This window comes from Falco cherrug, chromosome 3 (assembly GCF_023634085.1).
Source record: "Falco cherrug isolate bFalChe1 chromosome 3, bFalChe1.pri, whole genome shotgun sequence".
Lineage (NCBI taxonomy): Eukaryota > Metazoa > Chordata > Aves > Falconiformes > Falconidae > Falco > Falco cherrug.
Genome location: NC_073699.1, coordinates 59,859,166 through 59,869,597, shown reverse-complemented (window position 1 = coordinate 59,869,597; position 10,432 = coordinate 59,859,166).

Here is a 10,432-nt window from a genome sequence, read left to right as displayed (position 1 = left end):
TTGTGTTCACTTTTTCTTAGATGATAAAATTGGGATTGTTAAGACTGTACAAAGGAGATCTGTTGTGATGAGAGTTCAGGAATTTAAAAGATGAAGAGAGTAAATTTTCTCAAGATCTCTTATGAAGGAGTAATGAGCTTAAATTACAGCTGTGAACGTTTATGTTAGACATTAGAAAAAAACTTTTGAAGGGTTGAGTAATGAATTATTAGAACAGAATGACTGAGGAGGCACTGCAATCCCCAACTAGTGACAATATTCAAGAACGACTTGGACAAACATCTGTTAGGAATGGTATAAATACAGTTAATTCTGCCTTGAAGCTGAGGGATAAGCTAAGTAACTTCTCAAGAAGAGCTTCATTGGTTTTTTTGGAAAGTAATAAATGAAAATGAAGCTCACTGGGACAGCAGATGCTTGAATGGAAGGACAGAGCTCAGAGCTTACAGTTAAAGAAAATTGCCCTCTGACATTTAAGCACAAGCAGTCAGGCTGTGGATTTGAAATTGTTATAGAAAAGCAGGTGTGCGTTAAAAATCACAGCTGAAAGTGTTAACATTGTTTTACGTCAGAGTAAATTCTGCTATAAAGTTTACAGCTGTAAGAGTTATACAGGGTTGCAGCAGTAAGGGTTGCATGACGTTTGTCGCTCTTTAAAACTGGGACAGGTTGATATTACACATATTCTAGTACAAAAGTGTGCAGAGGCAGGAACAAGTGTTATCATTGCATGTTCCTTGGACAGGCGTAAACACCTTACATGAGGCTTGGTCTTAACAGTGTGTCATAGGAACAAATTCAGTCAAACCAATGGAATTGCTTCCATGTCAAAGGTTTTGAAAGAGGCCTCGACCTCTTACTGGTTTTTAACTGCTGAAGAGTCAGAAGACTGCTGAGACCAGCAATGATAGTATTGATCCAGAAGGGAAAGGCTCAGTTATTTTTGAGAAGTTGAGAATTTTATTGGCAATTTCTACTACCACTATCTGTTTCAAGGGTGTGAACTTACCTTATTTTTTTTCTTTTTTGGAAAGCAAATGGGTAATTTTTTCTTCCCTTCTCAACTGTTTTTATTCAAAACAGGGAGATGGCCTGGAATGCTTAAAGTTTTGGAAAAGGTTTCAGAAAGGATGTGTAGAGGTAACATTATCTGTACATTATTGTTAATATGTTCTAAATTAATCATGTTCGTTGTGTACATTCTGAAGGGATGTTACCTTACATGCTACGGGGGTCTGTCTGTAAAGTTCAAGTAAATCTGTCAGCATCTTAAGATACTACTGCTCTCAACTCTCTCCTGTCTGTGCCAGAAGATGCCATGTACAGAAGCAGATATGTGTCAGCTCCAAGTCACACAGGTTTTCCAGCATGATGAACTGTAAACTATGAGTTGTGTTGATCGAGGAATGGGTACATTTTTAGTTTTACTTTTACAAGGATAGAAGCTTCTTTCAGAGCTTATGAGACAGAGGAGGAAATTCTGTCCAATTAATGGGAATTCTGTTGACTGTATTAGGGCCAGACTAGTCTAATATTCCTAATGAGGTTTCCAACAGCAGGCAGATTTTTAGTGAACTAGTATACGTGCAGGAATGACAGAGTGCTATAGAAACACAGAGGGCTAAAACCACATTAGATGTGAATTGATTGTTTTTCTCAGAACTAAGTAGGAAAATAATCATTCATGGAATGAGCCCAAAACATACACTTCTCCATGTATGGTTTGTGAAATCGGAGTCAGTTACGTCTTCAATATTACATAGGCTAGCAAAAACTCGGTTATTCTGGCTTGTACTGAACGTCTGTCCATGTTATGATGTTAGGTGACCATATGGCTTCAATGGAACTGTGCATGTATTGTGGTTAAGTATAAAAAATAAGTTCTTGCATGATCAGGGCTTACATGTATGTAAAGCAGCAATGTTAGTTGATGTGAAATGAGGTTCTTCTGGTGACCCAAATGGGTCTATAAGGTCAACATAAGTTGAGATGCTAAACCGAATCCTCTCGGTTGCAAAAAGGTGCAAATACTAAGGAAGAATAACCATTTACAGGATTATAGAATGGTTTGGGTTGGAAGGGTTAAAAAGCATAGTGCTTTAAAAGACTAAGTAAGTTAGAGTGAAAAGAAATACTTGAAATAAGAATTTTGCTATTCTGTGATCTCAACTGTATGTTCCTGAAAATAGCGTGGGTTTATTGTAAAGAGAAAAGGGAACAAAGAGAACACATTTTGAATTTTGGTTGAGTATTTTATATATATACACATATATATATATATATATATATACACACACACACACACATATATATATATATATATATAAAATTGAGATTAATTAAGTAAAAGATTGAATATCTGATTAATTTCTGATCCAAACTGTGTTAGCCACGGGCATGCTGCTGATTATTTGGTACAACTTGGTTTGGAAACTGTAAAAGTTCAGGAAAGAATACTTTCCATCCCTTCTCTGCTCCCCACCCCTTCTTATCAATATTTAAACAAATACTAGAAAATTAAGCAATTCACAGTTGAGTACTTGTGTTTTCGTTTTTCTGCTTTAATCTTTTAAAAAGTTTTAGCTCTCAAGATTAGAGTTTTAAAGGTGGTTGTGTGAAAGAAAATGCCTCATGCTGACTTCAGTAGCAAAAGTTTGAGAAGTTCAGCTTCTATTTGTTCATGTAAGCTACAGAATACTAAGTACTCCTCAAAATCTTGCCATTTAGGTACCCAAACTGGAGTTCTTTTGAAGATCAGGCCCCAATTTTCTAATCTAGAGATTGTCTTTGTGATTCCAGTAAGTATGGATATTTGAATTAATAGAGTTGGGTGAGATATAGAATAAAATATGAGATGATTTCAGAAAGTCTACCCTAAGTTTAGAGTATATTTTTAGGGACAGATTATCTATTATTAAGTCTTTTGTCAATTTAGACACTGCTTTTTGTTACAGAAGAGACAAAGCATTTCTGAGACAAAGTACATCGACTGCTAACGACATACAACTTTTCTGAATGTAAACATTTACAGATCACTACAGAATAGAATAATCCTACCTAGAAGGTAAAGACAGATCTAAGGAATTTCCATCTTTTTCAAGTAGTTAGTCCATAGATCACAGTAGTATGCCAAATCAGCCAGAAACATGCATGTTTCATTAAAAATTCCATTACAGCAGTTGGTCTGTCATTTGTTTCTATATATATCTAAAACAATTATAACATTCTTACTTGTTTCAGAACAGATGGAGGATTTCCATGAAGAGATTGTGTCATAGGAGTCAAGATAGCTCTTCTCAGGAATGATTTTTAAATGTAATAAAAGAAACCTGAAATAATAGAGTAGCTAAAAATAGTGATTTATACAATATTGATATGTTTTCCAATGTATTTCTCTCCACTGTTATTTTATATTTCTTTTATTTGCAGGCCCTGCTCCTTTAGATATGTATGAAACTCAAAACTTGGAAACTTGGATGAACTTCAGTGGTTCCAAGGTGAACAGCACTAGAGCTTTTGCAATAGAAATCAACTTTTGAAGTCTGTTTTTTTAATAATCTGCAGCTAAGCATCTAATTTTTTATTGATAAACTTGAAAAACATGTAGGCCATATGAATAAAGTTGTACCATGTCTGACCTGTTCATTACATGGATATCAAAAAGCATGGTCAAAGCAGAATAGATACTTGTATCTCAGACTCCTTCCAAATCATATATATTAAAAAAAAAAGTCTGTAGTTCTTGTTTGTAAAACAAGTGGTACTAAAAAGAAATTGAAATTCTTACTGAATAGAAATTCCAAATGTATGTTCTTTTTGATAATACTGAGACATTTTGAAGAAGTGTATAAGACAGTAAGTACGTATTATGTAGTATGCATATAAATAGATTGAAAGCTATATTTAATGCAGAAGTAAAAGGAATTAATGAATATACTGCATTGAATATATATCATCTTTATGGAGTCATAAAATCATGAGAGTTATGAAAATTGATCATTTCAACTTTTTTCACCGAAGCATAAAAGCACTCTTCTGTTTTAGAAAAACGTATTTTCTGATGGAAATCCATTATGTTAAAAGTAATAACCAAAAACCCCCAAACCCTACAGTGCTTACATTTTTAGTTTTCTGACCTCTTCTCAGTGGCTGTTTATACATCAGAGTAATCTGACTATGCAAGCAACTTGGATGCAGGGAAGCTCAATATTTAGAATATTTTCAAAGACAAAAATATCCTAAATTTTTTTTGCTGATAAAGATGATCTTTCCAGGATCAAGGGTACCACAAGCAGTGCTTACAGGAGCAAACTACTGTTGTGGCATTGCAGATTGCTCAGACAAGAGGATGTAGTATGGTAGAACTCCCCTCAGAGATCAAAACCTCACTTCTTTCTACACTAGAAATTGGAAGTGGTACTGACATGAGATCCTGTGTGACTTCAGGCAGGAGTTCCTCTTCAAGGGAAGTTGTCATTTATCTGTGGATGATTTATGTCTGTTTTGTACTTGTCATCAGAATAATTGGGGTTAACAGAGTGGAGTTTTTGGGACTATGTCTTTAAAGATAGTATTTTGTTCTGTTTTGCATACTGTCAAAGATTGTTTACATGTTTCTGTTTTGTTCAAGGTTGCATGGACAAAGTTAGGGAGAAAAGTTGGAGTAAAAGCAAGAATATACTGTGAAAAATGTTCTAAACTTTGCATGAATCAAACAAATATAAACTACATGCAAATTTATATTTTATATATTTAGAGTACGTTATATTTAAGAATGTGTTTTCATTGCTTAAGAAGTCAGTAGCCTGAGACGATAGTTTGTTGATTTGTTTTCGTTACCTTATACTCCAGCGTTTAGAATCGGTGTATAGATTTATTTTTTCTTGGTTTGAAAGCCATGAAGTATCTGTTCCTGTAGCTCTATTATGCTAGAAATACCTAATTATACTGGCTGCCTATATCTAAGCAGCATTAAACACTTCTTTATACCCAGGGATCCATCTTCCTTGTATCCCAAATAAGCCCATTATCATGCCCCCATTCCTGTTACAAAATAGCTGAAGTTTTCATGAGATCTGCTTAGGACACTGAGCAGTGTTTTCTCAGGTGGCAATAGGGTTTGATCTGATTACTTTGCCAAGATATAAAGTGGATAGAAAGTGGCTTCTTCTGTTACGGAAATATAGTTTACAATGGAGTGTTTCTCCATGTTTATTTTAAAACTTAAGCATTGTTTTTATTTGTTTCTGTTCTATAAAGTTGGGTTTTGAGAATACAGTCTTGTAAATGCATAGCAAAGTACACTTTGCATTGTACAGCTTAATTTTGCTGAAAGGGTGAGTCTCCCCCCTTTCCTGCTCACAAGGGTGAACTTCAGTGCCAATGTGAGGTAAGTGATGAAGGTATTCAGGCAGGAGCAGGGATGAGGATAAACAGGGAAGAGGAAGGAGCAGGACCTTCTTGTTTCAACTGTAGCTAAATGAGTGACAGCTCACTCTGTCTTATATAGTTACCCCCTAAAAGTTTGTCCTGTCTGGACAAATCTCATTCCTAAGTTATGTTCTTCTGTTCTTGTTGAAGGCTTTCAGGGCAGAGAGGTTCAATTGAAACGGAAAAGACTTTCACCTATTTCTCCAGGTAGAATTTACTATGCGTAGAATTATGGTAGGGCTAATACTGTGATTGCTCATTAATATGCTGAACAGTATGTGCTATTTTGTTAACACAGTAATGGCTGTTGGCTTTGATCCAAAGATGATCTATTCTCAGTGTTCTTGGAGCACAGGAACAGGCTTAGCACTCTTTTTAACTCAAACATATTTGTCTATCCTAGGTGATAGCAAAAAGAGAGAAGCAATGTACCAATGTACCAAGGCAGTAAACTTTATGTCCAAGGCACAGATAAATCATGAGATGTTTCCCTGTTTGCAAGTGAACAAAAAACCTAAATGAGGTCAAGGGATTGAATCCATGGTGATTTAAAACTACTGAAGTTGTGGTTGCTGCAATTTATTGCCGTTCTTTTGCCCATAGTAGCACTCATGCGATGTCTCAGTGAACCGTGCCATGCAGAGCTGGAGTGCCTGAAAACTTAATGGTTATGAAGCGTTTCTGGTTTTTTTTTTTGTTTTTTTTTTTTTAACCTTCTTAGCAGCTCCACATGATTGTCTCGGTGCTAGGGTCAGTGGAAGAGCAGCCCCAATTTAGCTGCTGTAGTAGAAGTGCAAATTGCTGCTAAAGGGGGTAATCCCATGCTTTCCTCTCTTGCTGGTACCTTTTGCATCTGATTCTCTGTCTTGTTTGCCTCAGATGTAATGGCTTTGGTGGCTTTAGGATAAGCCAGTTGAGTGAATTTCTATAATAAAGCAATTCAGTGCTTCAGTGAGTTAGTTTTAGGTTGACCTACCTTGTGGAAGCAATTCATTAGATCTGATTCAAGGTAAGTGGCAGGAGCACATCGCTAGAGTTGGGAGAAAGAATGAAGCGGGACTTGCCCAACTTAGGTATCACACTAAATACAAGGTAGTGAAACACAGCACTTGTTGCAAAGTGTTTGTGAGAAGCGCTCAGGCAACAGAAAGGACCAGACAAAACTCCTTTGCAACAGCCACTGGTGGGAGACTTCCAGGGTTTCAGAGAGTAAGGTGTGTATGCTGCAGTCCTGCTTTTTCAGGGGAGCAGAATTGGGGGTTTGAAGGCGGTGTAGGGTTTTTTTCTTTCTTTTATTATTTAAATTAATCTGGCTCTGTTTGCCTTTCATACAACAATCCCACAAAGCACTGAATTGTGACAAGTTGCTCAGGTTAAGGAGAAAAGAGTAGTTATAACAGACAATAGGTATTTAATTTACTGAAGAACAAATCTGTAACACCAAAAGGATGAAAAATCATATTTTTGCAACACAGATAAATGTTTACAAGTATAAGAAGTAGACAATATTCACTTCATACTTATTTTGGGTCTATTTTAGATCACTTACTGTGTAAAAAATAATCAGTCTCTTTAGTGATTGCGAATAATATAAATCCAAAGGATAGGGATACATTCCGTATTTCATTAGGTGATGTCAGACTGATTTCATGTTAATTTTTTTTCCTGTCTTTCTAGTTCAGGCTTCTGTAGTAAACTTGAAGTTTTTAGATGATTTTGATCTCTTTCCAGGTACAAATATGAATCCATTTGAAGGCCTGAATGTAAAACTCATAGGTATTTTTACATTTCCATTTGGTACTTCAGAATAAGGAGCTTTAAGTTCAGTTGTGTAGCTGAACCTGTGGAAGATATTTTTTGTCCAGAGTTGCCTTCTTTCAGTGAAAAGTTCTCCCCTGGAAATGTGTTCTGTTCTGTGATATTTCTCATAGTTTTCTGTCCTTTACTTTTACCAAGACTTTATTTTTCCCATCTGAAGTAACAACTGGAATATTTTCTTTTTACAAGGTGCCTTATTTTATATTACAGCTATTATTGATTTTTTTTTATTTTACTAATTCATCCTTATTTTCCAGTAAGATTTATAACAATCATGGCTACTACATTCTTGCTCTGAAAGTATAAAATAGAACTTAAACCAGAATTTTGAGACATAAACTTTGTAATGTTGGTGTAAGGTTTCAGTCTTTTAACTTTTCAGCACTGTACGTGAAACCTTATACCCCTGAAAAGCAGGTAAGATCTCATCGAATGCTTCAATTGGAGAGACTTGTTTGTTCATTTGTTTGTTTTTAATATAAACATATTTTTACTTTGTTTCTGGAATTCTTGATCTTAAATCCAGTATGGGAAAAGAGTTCAACTGTACACTTAAGAATTAGGAAGGAGCAACCATACCCTTTCTTATTTTAGTAGAGTTAGAGATCTGAAGGTAACTGGCCTTGTTTACTGGACTAGCCATTACGTACAGCTGCACACATAGTAACAATTAAAGGCTAGTTTTTAAAGCATGTGACAGGCAAGTTTGCTTATGCTAGTTTTGCTACTCAGTCTGCAAAAAAACTGAAATACATTAGAAACTCTTACTTGAAAATGTCATGGCTGCCGTCATAGAGGTATGTTAGACAAAAATGTTTTAATTAAAGCTAACAATTACCCATTTTAAAAGCATTAGTACATGTTTTCAATATGAAATATAAGTTTAATTTTCCACTGCAGTAATTAACTTTTCCTTTATCCAGTTGTATGGCTTTCTTGTAGATCTCTCATTGTCCCAAGGGTGGGTTAAATGCAGTCAGAGGGGAGCCCTGATTTGGTGGATGTGATAAATTCTGCTGAAGTAGGGATGTCCTATTGGGGATACTTTACAATCGCATGTGGATTATGCTCTGTGAATCTTGCTAGCCTAATGTAAAGTTTTGATACTCTGCTGTTCTAAATCATTTTGTAACAAAGTTGATGTTTTCGAACACAATGTAAAATTTATATATTTATCTTATTTGATCAAGTTGTTTAATTTTCAGCCATGCATGATGAAATCCCAGTCCTTTTGACTCTACAGGACAAGTTAGGAAACTGTCGTTTATTTACTGTTTGTATTTCATATAGGTGTAATTCAATATAGTTTCCCATTCTCAGTTCTTGAACAATCTAAGGTGTTCAGTAGCATTTAAAATTATGCTTGTTAGATTTACGTTTGTAGTTATATGTACATTTTACATTTTCTTCTTTGAGCATTAAATTTGGCATGTAGTTTAATATTTACATTGTTTACATTTATCAGAATGTTGTAACTTAATTGTGGACTTCAATGAAACAGTATTTTCTTGCAAATTTGGGAATGTCTTATTTTAAAGTTGACTCTTCAGCTCATGGGCTAACAATTCTGTCATGGGTCATAAGTGCTTCTTTGCTTCTCTCTTTTTAAGTTCTTTGAAGACTTTGAGCATTTGCCTAAATTTATGACTTGTGTCAAGTTACACACACCAGTAAGCTGTGGTATGATTAGGGTCTTAAAACAGTTTTTATAGAAAAGAGGAAGACACATGCAAAAATATTGATTTCTTTTGTTGGTTTTTTGTTTTTTTTTTTTAGTCTAACAAATGTGGTGTTGTGCTGGTAGAACAGAAAATGTTCAAAGGTGAGAATTTTACTTGTGGCAGGCTCCCAACTTATCCTATGAGTCTTTAGCATGCCGCAGAATCATATGGCCTTGTTCATGTCATGAGTCAGTGGTTATATGAGAGGTCCTTTAAAACCTTTTCCTATGTTTCACAGTGTCTCTGCTAGATCTGGAGTCATTAGCCAAGGACTTGACTGGACTGAATTCCGTGCTATATATAAGAATTGCTGTGTGACCTAAAGGCTCTGAATTTTGGGCTGTGACTCCTTCATCTACCTCAGTGAAGGGAATGCCTGTCTGCAGAGATGTGGCAGGTGGGAGCAGTAATTTCTTTGGCTCCACTGATTTTTTGCATAGTTGTATATGTAGTAATGTTTTAGGTGAATCATCCAGTCTTGTATTTAAACCTCCTAAATTTATCTCAGTCTCTGTTTCTTATTGGTTGGCTTTTGCTTTGGGTTCAGTTCCTCTGTAATTTTGACTCCCATCCATAACATAAAGATACCAATTTACTTGTTATGGGACTGGTGGAAGGTAGTCATTAAGGCCTGTGAGGCATTCAGCTATTGTGAGAACAGTGATGTAATCAGCTAGACAAGTTCCCTAGATGGAAGTGGGACTGTTGGGATCTCTTTACATGCCATGAGAAGTCCTAAGGTACACTCATCTTTGTGATACAAAAAAACCCAAAAGCAAACCCACCAAAAAACCAAAAAGCCCTAACACTGTACAGCTGTTTCTTCTACACTCTATCAAAAATGTATCTACCTATAAATCTGAGCCCTGGACTACTATGCAGTTTATCAGATTAATTAAGAAAAATGAATAGACTCATGTATTGAAACTGATGGCCACATTTATCCTTGATCTAATGATATTCACTTTTTCCTACCTGTGGAAATGTTGCATGTTCTTGCTGCTGACTTTCAAGGTCTCATGTCTTTGGCTGCTGGAAATCTGTGCATTGCTATTCTTCTGGAGTACTTACAGAAAGGTAACTGGCTTTTGATTTACTTCTTTTTTTTTTCATGAGGATGGTACTTCTGCCCATCTTGATTTTTCTTTTTTTCCCTTCTCTGTTTATTCCCTACATCTGCCCATTAAAGGCATGTTAATCACAGAGGCATTAGTTGTTCTGGTCTAAATCTGGGACACTGAATATTATGATCCCTGCTATACAAATTGCAATTTGACACCTCAAATATTCATCTAAATAATTGTAGGTATTTGTTGCTGACACTGTCACAATTATTTCCTCTTAACAGTTTCTTTGCAGTTTTAGATGTAGTCTTGCACCTTGGCTAGTAAAGATTTTTATTATTAAACTTAACCATAAGATAGTCAGTGCCTGTAATTGAGTTTTGAAGACCCTTATGTTAG